This window comes from Meleagris gallopavo, chromosome 17 (genome assembly GCF_000146605.3).
Source record: "Meleagris gallopavo isolate NT-WF06-2002-E0010 breed Aviagen turkey brand Nicholas breeding stock chromosome 17, Turkey_5.1, whole genome shotgun sequence".
Taxonomy (NCBI): domain Eukaryota; kingdom Metazoa; phylum Chordata; class Aves; order Galliformes; family Phasianidae; genus Meleagris; species Meleagris gallopavo.
Genome location: NC_015027.2, coordinates 12,042,221 through 12,057,825, shown reverse-complemented (window position 1 = coordinate 12,057,825; position 15,605 = coordinate 12,042,221). Strand labels below are relative to the sequence as shown.

The window sequence follows — 15,605 nt, the reverse complement described above, 5'->3', positions numbered from 1 at the left end:
AATGACTGTGCTTTCCAGCTTACACAATACACATTTTTCTCTATTAATTTGTTTTTAAGCCAAGATGAGGAATGGGAATGCCTGTGTGCAAATGGGGCACAACGTATTCTTCATTGTCTGGAATTGGATGGTCAAATGTCAATAGCTGAGAAATGCTACATTAGACAAAAACAAAATACAGAACTATTGCCAGGTGGAAAAATAACCAGAAAAAACCCACAGCATCATAGTCCTAAAAGGTGCTCGGTACCTGTGCTGGAGACAGTGAGAACGACAAATCCCTAGTCCCTCCCATGGGACTGATTAGTTGTTTCCTATGTGTCCAATAGACATTTTCCCTCTGAGCAAAACAACTAGCAGGTGGCTAGTCCTGCCTTCTGAATTGGCTGTGGCAGATGCAGGGCTGTGCTGAAGGGGAAGCTAGAGTTTCATGTCCCTTAATTCCCTACTAGCTAACTGGGTTGTCGGAGGGTCACCAACATTTGTTTTTCTGCATGTGTGAGCGTGTCAGAGACGAAGCAATGGACAAGAGGGAGTTTCCCAGCAAGATAAATCCTCTACCAGAACTGGCTGTGTCCCAAGAGCAACTCTTGGAAATGCTGGCATAAATTGGCAATTAATATTGTTACTTCAATGGAGTTTCTTGGGAAGCAACTGTTCGGCCCGTTGGGTGCTGATCCCATGGCTTATGCTCTCATTTTCCCCCTCTGAATTTTCCACATGGATTTCCTACTCATTTCTACAGTTCAAATGTTTAGGGAACAGAACTACGTCACTCTATAGGAGTGATTCCCATCGAAGACCTCAGAGAAGATGCCTTGGCAGCAGCACGACTCATACCTGGTACAGCTGTTGCACCTTTGTGATGATGTTAGTCCTTTGGCTCTTTGCAGGCAGGAGGAGAGCGAGGTGACAGGGCTAGGGGTCTCTTTATGTGGTTTCAGCATTTTAGCATGAGTGCATTGCAGACTCTGGCAGCATTTCAAGATAGCGTCCAAGTTCACTGAAGACGTGCCAAGATGATAACCTTGGTCATATCTGCTGAGGCAAAGGTTTCAAAGGCTCTTCATGAGTCTGACTTCAAGTTGAAAAAGCCCATCATTTATTGTCTTAGGGAAAGAGCTTTGTTGCCAGCTGGGAGTGCACTTCAGATGAGTAAGCCTAAGAAACTGTAAATCTACCCAGTATGCAGACTCTTGTTCTAAGAGGTGTTGATTAGCAAGCAGCTTTTCAGTCCATTTGGCATGCCAGCATGCCTCTGTGCTGCTAGCAGATGTCCCCCAGCCTGCAGGGGCTAGACAAATTACAGAGCTGGGCAATCACCAGCCACATGAAATGTGGCCACAAGAGAAAGTAATGGATTCTGCACCTGGGAAGGACAAACTCTGGCTATACACACAGACTGGTGGGTGAGACACTGGAGCAGCCCCCTTGAAAGGAATCTGGGAGTCTTGGTCAACAGCAAGTTGAACATGAGTGCAGCCAGGCAGCCAAGAAGGCCTACTGTATCCTGAGATGCATCAAGCATGGCATTGCCAGTTGTGTGAGAGAAGTGATTATCCCTCTCTACACTGCATTGTTGTGGCCTCACGCTGAGTAATGTGATCACTTCTGTGCGTCACAGTACAAAAAGGACATAAAACTACTAAAGAACATCCAAAGGAGGTCTACAAAGATGGTGAAGGGTCTGAAAGAATAACTGAAGTCTCTTGGTTTGTTCAGCACAGAGAAGAGGAGACTAAAGGGAGACCTTATGGTGGCCTATGGCTTCCTCGTGGGGGGGAGTAGAGGGGCAAATGCTGATCTCCTCCCCCTGGTGACCAGTGATAGAACCTGAGGGAACAGCATGGAGCTGTGCCAGAGGAGGGTCAGGCTGGTTATCAGGAAAAAAATCTTCACCAGAGGGTAGTTAGGCACTGGCACAGACTCCCTAGGGAAATGGTCACAGCACCAAGCTTGCCAGGGTTCAAGAAGTGTCTGGACAGTACTTTCAGACATATAATCTGATTTATGGGTGATCCTGTGTGGAGCCAGGAGTTGGATTTGATGATCCTTCCAACTCTGGATATTCTATGATTCTATGGTTCTACCATCCTGTCCTGCTCTGCCCTTGCTGCCAGTTCCAAGGGCTAATTGCCCTCACAAGGCTAATTTCATCCTTCAGATCCCTAAGACTTCAAGCCTAATACTGGACTGCCTGTAGTGGGCAGCCCAAAGATTCAATTTTTTCATTTAGATGATGGATAGGACTCCCTCCGAGCCAAACTTTCTCCCACCTCTGCAGCTCCCACTCCACTTCTGGCTGTACAGCACCAAGGGCTAACCCTCCTGAAATGAGCCCTTTCTGCTCAGAGAAAAGCCCCATCTCTGGCTGAGGGCAGACAATTCCTCCTTCCTGAGGGCCCTCTGAAGCTGCGTGCTGCCTAAGCACAGCAAAAATTTTGTTGTTGTTTTTGTTTTCTCCTCCTTCTCACTGCCTACAGAGCCAAAGGGCCTGTTTGTTTTCCTTTTAGTTATCAGAAAGGTTTATTTGCGATTGCTTGAGAGAGGAAAAAAACCCTCTGTAGCCACAGGCAGACAAGCTCAGTGCTCAGGAACATAATGGCAGGAGCCTGCAGGCCCATATGCTCGCCATCCTGTGAGGTGGAAGGCCAGCTCCGATCATCTCCAGCTGCTCAGCATACAATTGATCAGGTATGGCTGAATGTCAGAAAATGGGGTCAGGTTGGCTGGGGGCTGTGGTGGGCAGGGGAACGGGCAAGAAGCTATTTAAAGCGTGTGGCAGAACTGGGAATGTACCTCTTTGGAGATGTCAGGGCTGCAAACACAGACACATACACAGTCCCTGGAGGGAGGGAGGGAGGTTATATTTTCCCTGTCAGCTGCTATAGCATCTTCTGAGTTCCATGAGAGAATGGACTAAGCTTTCATACTGCATTGAATAATTCCTGCATTTTTAGGTTCCTATTTCCTCCTCCCCAATGAATTAAGACCTAGGAATTCAGCTTGTTTGTTGTTTCTTTTGTTACAGAATATCCATGAAAAGCTCAATGTCCCTGGGAACTAATTAGGTATTAACCCTGCATTATTGCTGCATATCAGCCATGGAAACATGCCATTCAGATAAATCTCCTTGAAACGTGGAAATACTGAGTGATCAGGTGGAATGGCTGAAGAATAAGTTAGAAAATATAGGGTTTCTGACACAGGAAAGGAAATAAAGGAGGAAGTATTTCTAGTGAAAGCAACTACAGAGTATTCTTGTCTACAATTTCTCTGAAGTGATGAACAAAATTAGCAGATAGGAACGAAACTGTTTGCAAAAAAACAGTAAGGTCTAAGCTACCACTAGGAATAGTCTGGGAGAGATGAGGGTGGGTTTCGGAGCTATATAGGGTCCTACTCTAGCCTAATGTGTACATTTTCCAGTTGTTTTGTGCTTAGCACCTCACCCTAACCTCAATGTCTTTGTGAAAGATAGTTTTGGAAGATCACCAGGTTGCACCTTCAAAGACTGGACCTTTAGTGACATCAGGTTTTCTGCAGGCAACGATTTTGTATTTCACAGGATCTCCTCCTACACACTGAACCTTTCATAGCCCACTATCGCTTGATGCAGAAGCACAGACCGCTAATAGCATGAGATGAATAAGTGAGTACATATCTATTTTTTATTACTCAAGCCATTTCAAGAATCCTCATAATTAACTCTGAATACTTTTTCATCTGTTTTCCCTCAAAAATCTTCCCATTTGACTTAAAATCCTTATTTGCGGTCCAAGCAGCAGCACACTTAATCACACTGAACAAGGCACAGCAGCTCTGAAGATGCCTTAAAGCATCTGAAGAATCTGAAACCAAGACATAGGAAATAGGATTGCTCTCATGCAGCCTTTCCTTGACCCAAAAAGCAATGTGCCCCTCTCCTAGACCTTAGTAGAGACAGCAGAGATCCCAATCCCAGTGGCAGGAGGATCCCACCCTCCAATTTGGGTGTTTCTACAACACTATGTCACCATAGTCAAACACTGCCTCAAGGCAACACACTACTGAACCAAAATATTTTGATTTGATAAGACAAACTCAAGAGCTGTTTAGACTTTAGCTGACCAGACTCACATGGATGTTTCCTTTTCAACTTCCCCTGTTTACCCTCATCCCTGCCATCATTCTGTTTGGTGATGGCAGCCAAATACGTTCCCTTCTCCTTGCCTCCAAATCCCTTCCTTGAACTTCAGAGTCCCAGTTCTTCTAGATCATCTCCCGCTGCTTGCTTACAGGGAGCCAATGCAACAGAACTCTGGATGTCTTCAGGAAATCCCACATGTGGCTTTAACAATAAATTATTATTTTAGTGGTTTGCTTTCAAGTTCTTGCACAAGTACTTCCCACAACCCACTAAGGAAGTAAAAAGCCTCGTTTCAATTGGTAAAGGACTTAAAGAATTCAGTGGGCCTTGCAAAAATGCCCTTATCTACCTATTCCAATAAAATAATCCTGCCCTGATCACAGCTACACCCAGCCTGCAAGTTCCCTTACACAAAGCACTCTTGAGAGCTCACAGTGGGAGGTCTATTCTCACATCAAATTAAAGCCAGACAGAATCAATTAAAGCAAAAAGGATGGGGTCTTCTGAGATGACAGAAGGCATTTGGGGCAAATGCTCACAGCTGAATGCAGAAGAGGTGCCATTGCTCAAGCTTTCTTGCTCCTCTGTGGAAACTGGAGCCCAACAATACACCTGTCTCAAGAGGACTGGTGACTGCTGGTTGTAATGTTTTGTGGTGCCTCATGATGCTGAATAGCAAGAAAGTAAAGTTAAGACAAATAGAAAAGGATATGAATTATCAGAGGAGGGACTTTTAGACTCTCCCTTCTGTTATTCAGAGGTGACTAATTCCAGTGCAGACCCTGAGATAAGAACAGTGAACTCACAAAAAATCCCCACCAAACTCAAAGATGTATTTCATTCCTATGTAAGACTCTTTCTCCACAAGATCTGTGTACTTACGCTTACTCCTATAGCCCCTCATAAATGCTCTCTGATGACCCAAGGCCATTCCGCTGGGCTTGCCTGAAGCCAGCCCTTCCTGCAGAAGCTATGGCAGAGCACTTCAGCCAACATCTTCATTGCTGGCTTTGTAACTCTAACTCCCTCCAGGCCATACCCTTCTCTTCCTCATCTGGCATGTTCACCCTACAAGTTGTCCAACTTGTTACCTGCAAGGAAGATTAGGGATCAGCTGGGTGCTGAACATCTCTCAGCTTGGGGCACCTTCAGTCAATCCCAGCTCTCCCCATCCCCAAGAAAGGTGTTAGTTGGACCAGGAAAAGAACAAGAGAAATAAATTTTCTTTAGAGATGCTGACACAGACCCCAGTTAGGGCCTGAAGGAAGATTTTTCGGTGCTGTTTCCCTCTTTCTTCACTGTATATTCTCCAGTGTTCTAGTAACAACCCCCTAATTCCCAGACATTCAGGGGGGTCAAATGCCTCTGCAAGATCCTGAGATTTCCAGCTTCCATTGGGAGCAAGTGAGCAGCATTAGCTCTTCTGAGTTTGCCTTGCTGGGCTGATTTGTGGTGTGAACACACACTAATTAGCCATTTAACTTAGGAACTAAGACTCCCAAGAGAAAAAGATTTCAGAGGGGAATTTGGAGCTCTTCAGATTGAAATTATCATCAAGAGCCTAATGTAACTGTTCTGCTTCTCCTTTTCAAGACTTCTTTTCCTCCATCTGACTATTAAAATAGGCAGCATGAATGCTTCCACATCTTTGCCAAACAATGAGTGGTGTATCCTCTCTTGAAGTCACTTGGGTAAATTCACAACACATTTTTGTCTTCTGGATTTGGGTAGGGAAAAGGAAGGTGTCTGTTCAAGAGATAAGCAACAAGATATACTTCATGCCTCTTACACAATGGCTGGCAACTCACAGAATATGGTTAAAAGCTCTAAGCCTATCAGTATGTAAAGCAATTCTTAAAGATGAAAGATGCTCTGAACACTGGACTTGAACAGGATTGACTTTTAAATATGATCAAATCTTAGTTTCTATCTCAATCCAAGCAACAAATCTGAGTCTGCATTTTAAAACAAGTCTTATGTTAGCTGAACATTCACAATTATTAAAAAATCTCTTCAAACAACCCCTATGGAGTGCTACTGTTGGCCTCTTTGCTTATGTACATCCAAAGACTGAAAAGGCTGTATTTATGGCATTACCAATTCCAGCATTACCAGGCCAACCAACCTGAACTTAGCAAAATACTTTCCCCAGATTGTTCCCTTCCTGACAGAAAAGAGAAGAGACTGACTTTGGTTTGGAAAGCTTCCAACTAGTTTAGCAGGGCCCTGTTAAGTGATTTAATCCTCTGAAAAGACACAGGCTGTGCAATTTTTGGCTTTACATAAGATAATAGCCCAACTTACTGACCATAAAATAGAACTTACTGGGCAGGCTAGTGTACTGGAGGAAGCCCCGGCCTGGGATCTGGGAGACTTGCAGCAGGATTCAGATCACCTGATCAACTACCTAAAGCATGACTTTGTTCAAACACCCAGAATATCCACTCTCAAGTGTTTCCTATTTCAGAAGGTCCCAGATCTCATCAACACCTATTTCAGCATGCAATACCCTCCCATGCAGCTGTGTAGAAGCCCTTCTGGGTACACAAATTACAGGCATAATCCCTTTTTCTGCTGCAGTCCAGATCCAGACAGCCATCCACAGTTCCTGTCCAGCTAAATTGCTCTTACAAGATTCCCAGCTCAGCAGAGGACCACACCATGATGCTTATGGATGCATCCAGCTCTCAGTTAATTGTACAAACTGCCTAGGCACCCATGTTTTTGGGCAAGCATCTACATCAGGTGCTACTACGCCTAAGGCAGGCATGTAAACTCGGTATTACAGTAAGAGATTGGACTTCCAATCCTGAATTTGAAACTGTCCTGCAAGATGATTTTGAAGACACTTCATCTCTGAGTGCCTCTCTTTAAAATGTTAAGACAGGTAACATTCACAGTGCATTGGAAGTGAGACAGCAATTAGTTCTGGGTGCTTGTGAATAAAACATGCTTTTCTAAAGACACTAAGAGACTCAATAAATGGGCTGCTAAATGAATCTGAAGACCTACATGATACTGGATAATTTGGCTAAGTTATATGATAGTATTAGAAGGCAAAACCAAGCAGATGTCTTGGTCGCTATTGTGACTCTACACGAATAAATTCTTGTTACCAGTGAACAATAGCCCTTCCATTTCTAACAAGAGAACCTGTCTTTAGTCCACTACAAAACAAACAAACAAGCAGACAAAACCCTGTTAAAATTTTTTTCATGTTGCTTCAAGCAAAGTGTGAAAAACCTGCCATGGTGACCACTCTTCCCATCTCTGGAATCAAGCTCTTCAGACAGCCAATATCATGCGTGTCCACATACGATGGATCTTACCTGGGCATGAAATTTTCATTAGTTCTTGAGCAGTGCACAGATACAGGGTTTGGCCATCTAATGAACTAGCACATATCACTGCCTGGCTGGTTTTAGCTGCAAAAAAAGCCAAGAAGGGAATCTGATTGATCCTGTGTACCACTCTTGGTATATTTTTCCACCTTATGCTACAACAGCATTACCAGATCTCCCTTCCAGTTCTTCAAGAACAGAGAAGAGAATGCTGCAGGCCAGTAACTTGAGAAGATCTTTGTTTCCCTCTATAATTTCTCTAGACAAAATAAAAATGACTTTATCAGTGAGAAGTGACTCCAATTTGTTCTTCAGTAGGACAACTTCTAGAGGAAGTCCTGAAAAGACATAAAGCAAGGGTGTTTGTTTTTGTTTTCTGAATAGAAACTGCCAGAAAAATCCTAAGTAAATCTTAAGTAATATCAGCATTTCTTAGAACTCTGAGCTGGAACTAAGGACCATAGAAAAGACTTTTCAGAGTACAGTAAACTGGCAGTTCACTTCATCTCACAAGGCAACATATTCCTCTTCAGTATGGTGCCCATAGGAACTGAAACTCTGAAAAGAACCCATTAAAACTAAGTTCTCCCTTCTGTGCATTCTTACCCCAAGCATAGCACTATGCATAACAGAAAAAGGATAGCACCCACTCCCAAGAAATTAAATCCCTGGATAGCCTGTGAAACATTTGAATGTCACATTAACGTATCTTATACTCTTAGCCCCTGGTCTCCCAGCACTACCAAGAAGGTAGTAACAGCAGACAATACAAGCACAGAACAGTTTTTTATGCTCTACTCGCATCATAGCTCTGGACACCAGAAAATTCCTGAGAAAGAAAAATATCACCTCTCAATGAAAAGGAAAAATAAATTCACTATCACCTCAAGATGGGAAGAATTTCAGCTGACATAAGGATAAAAATAATTCATAGATTGAAAAAGAGCAAGTTTTGTCTCAATAACATTTGAACTAAAACACTTGTACTTGAAATATCCAAACCGGGGGCATGTTTCCCAGCGAGGAATCCTGTCTGTCACTAATATATAAAGGTCCAGGGCTTTCTCCTCTAAAACTAAGACAACATTCAGAAGATGATCCAATATACAACAGTCCAGTTTCATTGCACAAGTCTTCACACAGCTGGACCAACAGCCCTCTCGGCGGCAAACCACAGAAAAAGGCTGTGAGTTCCGTGAGTGCTAATGGAGTACCCTTTGCAGCTCCTTGCAGAACACTCATTTCATGCTGACAAGCACTGCCTGCGATCTGCAAGAACGACTCGCGTTCTTTTGCCCACGAAACCGCCCGTTTGCCCCGGCCCGCGTCGCACAGCCACGCAGGACCATGGACAGCAGTCTCGCGGCGTGGCACGGCGCTCGGCCGCCCGGCCCCGAAGTCCCGGCACCTGGCAGCTTCCAGGCATTTTTAATTAATTAACCTCGGCTAGGTGATGAATTCACTTGTATAAAGTATCTGGAACCAATCCTGAACCATCCTGAGGTGCTGCAGCCCTCCAGTGAGCACACGTTAGTCCAAGGAATATAATTAAATGGAACGTATAAAAAAGATGAAGATTTTTTTTTTTTTTAATGTGGTCTGATAGCGATAGGAGAAGGACTGGTTTTAAACTAAAAGAAAGGAGACTGAACTTAGATGTTAGGGGGAAATTCTTTACTCAGAGGACTGTGAGAGAAGTGTGGATACCCCATCCCTGGTGGTGCCCAAGGTTACGTTGAATAGGACCCAGGGAAGCCATTCATGCCTTGTGAATTCACAAGACAAGCAAGAAACATTGTGACAGTGCCTCACTTGTGCATCAACTATTTTGTACAACTGTATTTATAACTCTGTCATGCTGGGTGTGTATATCCTTCCATAAGGAAAGAAGAGATGATATCTTATCTCTGCCTTAGTACAATATCAATATCGTTTTACTGAGGACTAATTATGAATTCTCTCACTTACAAATTTGCACAGCAGACTATAAGTGGACTATCAGCCAAATTTAACTAGCTGCCAGCAGCCACTCAGACAAAGAACACATTACTAAGAATCTACAAGACCAGTGCTCCTATAAGGTTTCATTCTGATTCAACATCCAAAGTTCAACTTGGAAGATGAGGGAAATGAGAGAAATGGCTAGTGACAGTAAGCCTTGATGGGGTCATGGGCTTTGCAACAGCTTCAGCATGCAGACGGGTGAAAACATCACTCACAAAGTAAAGGGACAGAGGAAAGAAATGAAAAAGGGGGAGGGGAAGGAAGGAAAGAAAAAGGGAAGGTTGATAGACAGTTGGACTTGTTGAGGGTGAAATCAATTAAAGTGCATCAAATCCAGAATTCATGCTTTTTCAAAGTGACAAATATGTGCTGGAAACTGAGAAAGACGAAGGGAAAATAATGTCTTTGACCTCCCAGAGACCGGCTGTTCCTTCCGTCAGAGGAGCCAAAAGTGAAGTGAGATGCGTTCATGATAAATTGTAACAGCCAGGCAGCCACCTTAAAAAAGAACGAGGTGAAAAGGTTACAGAAGGGACCCAAAATGCAAAGAATTCAGCCAAACATCAAGATAAATCAACTCAGGCCCTTGTGTATGCGTGCCCTGCCTTCACAGAGCTGCTGCAGCTCATCTCAATTTGTTAGTCTTACTTAAAGTGTAAGAGACACGCACAAACACAGCTTGTTTACCAAAGCTTTTGTAAACAGTGTTCCAAAAGATTGATTCAGTGAAGGCTGAGGCCTTTCCTAGCCAAAGGACGCACTGACCACTTTACTTGCTGTTCTCTCTGTGGCAACTGCTAAACAGCTAGAGAAGGTCTTCAGCACACACAAATACCTGCATTCTGCTCGATTCAGATGAGTTTTGGGTAAAAGTTTTTAATGAGCTAGAGACCTCACTTCTGAAAAGAAAGGAAAACAAATATTCTCAAAGCTTCAGAAAGGGAAATCTTGATGTATGCCTTATTTTCTCTCACATTTACAGAAAATTTTCTAGTTCTCAGCTCCAAAGCACAATAGAAATGTTAGTCTGGATACTTTGCAGCTTTAGATCTTTTCACTTGCTGGCAATCAGAAAACATTAAATTTGACCATTACTATCATGGAGAATATCTTGAATAAGCAAAAATCAGAAGGTATATAAATATCTACTAATAAAATTTGTTTGAAACATCCTTTTAAACATTATGTCCTTCTGGGTATCGACATGACTTTACAGCACTAATACATACATTTTCAACTCACTACACGTCCAAGCAAATGTCAAGGTAAAACTGGACATTAAAAAAATGGTTCACCTCCCTCAGCACTGGCATTTTCCATGTAAAGGAACAACTACATGCACAGCCACACTCATTAAAGTTCTCCTTCTGAATCAGTTCTAGCAAAAAGCTCCCCCAGTGATGCATGTGGTATTTTAAGTGAATCAAAGTAAGTCAAAGCAGTATTTTAAGGGGATATTTAATGCAATTCAGTACACTTGTTCACATAAGGCAGGATATGCTCAATATAACTCCCATTCAGATGCTCATACTTTTCCAGAATTCTTGAACTATTAGTAATAGCAATTGATATTACTATGATATCTTTGATTATAAGTGACCTAAGCCACCCTGGCCCAAGCCAGTTAGATCTTTACAGAGGTCACTGGAGAAGGCATGTGTGCTCTCCTTTCTTGAGCTGTTGCTTGCACTGAGGGGAGTAAAATAGTTAGTTCACAACAGTCCAGATACGATCAGTTGAGCCTCTTAACAAAGAGCTGACTGCGCTGTGAATTGTCATGCTTGTGTAGTCTAAGCATGGGAGATACAGGAGATTCCCAGCTGCACTGGGGAATTTCTGCTGCCTGGGATCCAAGCTGGCATCGAGAGCTTATTGCTGCAAATACTGGCACCAAGGGGAAGGAAGCTTGTATTGACACTGTGGCTGTGAGAAAGCTTAGCTATCAAGTCCTAGCTGGCATCCTCACAACTCTGCCTACAGAAAGTACTGGTGATCATCTCGCCAGCTCCTCCTGACAGATGCCCACCCCACTGTTGCATTTCTCTTTACGACAACCCTCTCTGGACGGTCCCTTCCCCGAAACAGCATGATTCTCTCAGGGAGACATGAGTTCACATCAACAAATTCTTCCCGACACTGCCCTGAAGCACTTTCGCTATGATCAGCTATTCAGAGTGATGGGACACACTAGTTAGATCTCTCTGTGTGTTTATCAATCCCTTCTCAGCCATTTTCCTCTGTAAATCCGTCAAACCTCTTTTTTCAAGCTCTGTGGGAACAGTTAGGAGCTATCTCCTCAGAGGTGCCTACCCTGCCACTTGGATTTCATTCTCCTCTGGAGGAGATGGCTGCCAGCAGCCAGAGGGCTGACCCATGCAGCGCAGGCACAACAGCAGTGCTGTTACTGCCAGTGTCCCTGGAGTGGATGGGTCCTCATGAAAAACCCTTAAAATATCTGCTGCTTCTGTGCAGGAGTCTTAACCTGGGACAAAGAGAGAATGGAAAAAGCACAGGGAGGAAGTCAAGGGAGTGGGAATTCTGTAATTCTTCAAACCAGATACAAGCAGCTTGTTCCAAGCTGAACCAGAATGCAAATCAAGCTGCTCCACAGGACAACAGGATTTTACAGGATTTCAAGGACACAAGATCTACAAGTACATTTACCTTTTCATGCATATCAATATCTCAACTCTCTACTGCTATGATCCTTAGCCAGTATGATGCAAGGAATTTAAGTGGTACCAAATCAAGAAAAGAATCAATTACATTGCTACAACTGTAAATAAAGCCACATACACCATCAGTAGATTTAGGACTTGTAAAGTTCCTTTTATTCCTCCAGGAACTTGCAGCCTTAAAAGACGTGCATCTTCCCTTTTCAGTAGGGACTATTAGATGGTGTTTGCCTTATATACAGTTTGATTGTGCAGATCTAGGTCAGCATCCTGCATCCTGACAAACGTCAAATGAGAACACTTATTTCTCCTTTCACACTTGTCATCAGCCTCATTTGCAGCCATGGAATGAGGCCCAAAGTCGCAAAGTGACTTGGCTCAGGCTACTTTACAAGCCAGTGCCTTTGGGAATCAAGTCCATAGAAGCAGACTCCAGGTCTTCAATGCCACCACTCAAAGCCATGCCACATCCATAGCACTAACTCAAAGTGCAGCTGGGAAGTTATACACAGTGAGGGCCAATAAATGCCATTTGTAGAAATCAGCACTTAGATTTCCTAATCATCTACCTGGTGAGATACCATGTATCTGATGGCCTGTATAGCTTTCCTCATGATAACAAAAAGACTAGAATTTAGGGCAACACCTACTGTGTCCCAGCAAGCTGCATATTCTTTCTTTGCTCACTAGCCAGAAGGTTTTGGATTCCTTTCTTCAAGCCCTGCAGAATGGGGCATGAATCTCACAGAACAACCTTTCGTGCTCTATTTCATCAAAGCCACTGTATGCAAGCACAGAGACAAACATGAGATCAGACATACGAAATCAATGGAACATTTTACCATCCAAAAAAAGGGCTCTGTCACTATGATTGAATAGCTTCTGCTCCTGCTTCTGATGTCTCATGTCAGGAGGGGCAGATGAGAAAGAGCCACGTGGCAGAAACAGCTTCACAAAATAGAGTCTGTTAACTGGCAACCAGACAGCTCCGTATCAGACACATCCACAAGGAACAAGAGGTTCTCAAGAACCAGACAGTAACTGTTAGCCTTTTAGGAGTGAAATTTGTCTGTTTGTCCAAAAATATTTGCTATCTGAACATCAGCAATTTTTATTTCTATTTTGGAGATTTTGTTGAATTCCACTAAATTGCTTTCATTCATTGCACGAAACGTTTCATCTATTCAGTGTTTCGGTTATTTTTTCCATCTCTTCTAAACCCTTTTTCCATTTATGTGGATTTCAAAGTAATTTCGTGCTGATATATTTTGAGTGAATTTAGAATAGAAAAAAATTCCTCTTGTAAGGAAGAAAATAAAGAAATAATCTTTTTTAAGCTATTGTTCCATTGCTGCTCATTATAAAAATGAACTTTTTTTTTTCTTTTTTTTTCTTTTTCATTTTTAAAGGAAAACCATCAGTAAAACGTGACCAAATAAAAGCTCTTTGCTGATCCATGATGTTTGGCTTCATCACAACTGCTGTCACACAAAGCCATACTAGTGTAGGATTTAGTTCCCAAGAAAGGTAAAGTTTTTTATATATGTATATATATCAGCACAAGTTGCTTTTTTCCCTCTTCTCAAAACAACACAGACACCTTGTAACACACCTCATTTGCAGAATGACAAGGTTTAAGTCCCAGCTCAGATTGATGAACGTGAATCTTCAGGTGAGACACAGAGGGAAAGCCCAAACACAGGCCCAGGCTGAAGGATGAGGGCTAACTGGAGCTTTTGGACCAAGGAGTGGAGTGCTCGTAGGTCCAGGTTAGGCTCCTCAGGCCTCACTGGTGCATTTAGTACAATGATAATTGTTACTTAATTGCTGCTCACAGAAGATGAGGACATGTTCTTGGAACTTCTAACTAAAGAAGGTTCCAGATTTCTGAATGGGAATGGCCAGAAGATCAAAGTGAAACAAGTGGACTTCAAATTCAATCTAGATGTCTTTCTGAACACAAGCCTAACTACTATCCAGGAGTTCCAACCAGGCAGTCAGGCTGGTTTTGAATGTGATTATGGTTATGAGGTAGCATAGCTCCTCGTGACACAATGTACTTCTGCTCCTGAAATATCCCAACTGTTTCTCCTTAGAGTCAAAGCATCCTTTGGGCTTTTGACCTTAAGCAAGTCTTTTGTTTTTGCAAGGCAAAGCAGACCCAAACAGGGCTGGTGAAACAGCTAGAGAGGAGGCCCTGATGTGAAACCCTCCCAGAACACAGCATAAAACCCAAAGAGGGACAAGCTCAGGAGAACAAGGAGCACAAAAGGCCATAATTTAGGTTCCTCACCAAGGTGACAGCTCTCCAAAGGCACTCTCAGATGGCTCAGCTTGCTGGGACATCACCCTGCCTCCAAAGCAGGCTGTAACCTGCCATTTCTTTCACTTGCTGTTTGTTTTTGCTGCTTCTCTGCCCTCTTTGGCTTCACAGCGTTCCGAGATGAATTAAGCACAGCAACTAGGAATTGCTTTTTTTATGATAGCCTTTTCCTTTCCTTCACACTCTCCTCACCCCACCATCAGCTGCCCCCAGATTTCTCCTTGGCACTTTGTAGTTCTCCTCACTTTCTCTTCCAAGCCCCCAGTAGCATCCTCCTCCCAGTCCTGCTGCCTGCTGTGGCAGCGTTTTGCACCAAGAAGATAATAAATACATCAAGCCTGTCAGAGTCGTGTTGTTTTGGCTGGGAGAGGTGCCCCCCTGCTGGGTGAGATCACTTCCCTCTGCGACGTATGGCTTTCCCCTCACTGACAGCTCTCCAACAGGGAGTAATCGGTGTCCAACTGAGAAGAGCAGTCAGCTAACACTGCTAAATGGAACTTAGGACTGATGAGGGCAACGAGAAAGAGAAAGGAGCATTGCAGCCTCTCTCTTGCTGGCGTAGTGTGCTGACAGAGAGACAAACTGGATCTCCTTGCTGGCCCTGCCAATGATTTCCCAGACGGGAGATGGCAAAAGGAAGCATGGAAATTGATATTGCTGCTTGAGTCTCAGGGCAAGTGTCAGCCTTAATCCTACAAGAACACCTGTGGCTTTTAGAGTGAAAGTGTTGTAGTTAATGTGAAATTAAGAGAAGAAGGATGTCAAGGAAGAAGGACTGCCAGAACACCTGTGTTCAGTGAAGGCCAGGCTCCCCACAGCAAAAGCTATGGCAAAGAACAGCCCTGAGCTGTGCTTCTGGCACAGGGCAGATTTCTGGGACAGGAACTGACAGGGAAGTAAAATTCACTTGGGAAATGGATTTCCCATGGGGAAAAAAAAAAAATCAGAAAGAATTAATTTGGTGTCTTTGCATTTTGCAGATGTCTAGGATGTTCAGCACTATCTGAGACACCTGGGCACAAGCAGCAGGTTTCTCACCTGCAGGTCACCAGCTCACTTCAGAAACCTGTCATCATTTGCTGTTGTTTTCGATTAAGCTAGGTGAATTAGGTTTGTATTCTTGGCTTTTTTTT

At 43.4% G+C, this 15,605-nt stretch overlaps 1 long non-coding RNA gene across 3 annotated transcripts; it reads left to right on the top strand.

The window, feature by feature from the left end:
• The first annotated feature begins 2,536 nt into the window (after positions 1–2,536).
• On the top strand, positions 2,537–15,591 carry LOC104913611. Of its 3 annotated transcripts, none has more exons than XR_795512.3 (3): positions 2,537–2,694; positions 3,569–3,652; positions 8,694–11,138. It is a non-coding gene; the product is annotated as an uncharacterized LOC104913611 (long non-coding RNA). The 3 variants fall into 3 exon arrangements; XR_795511.3 differs by lacking the exon at positions 8,694–11,138 and adding an exon at positions 15,453–15,591 and having other exon boundaries at positions 2,538–2,694; XR_795510.3 differs by lacking the exon at positions 8,694–11,138 and adding an exon at positions 6,710–7,982 and having other exon boundaries at positions 2,538–2,694.
• The last annotated feature ends 14 nt before the right edge of the window (positions 15,592–15,605 follow it).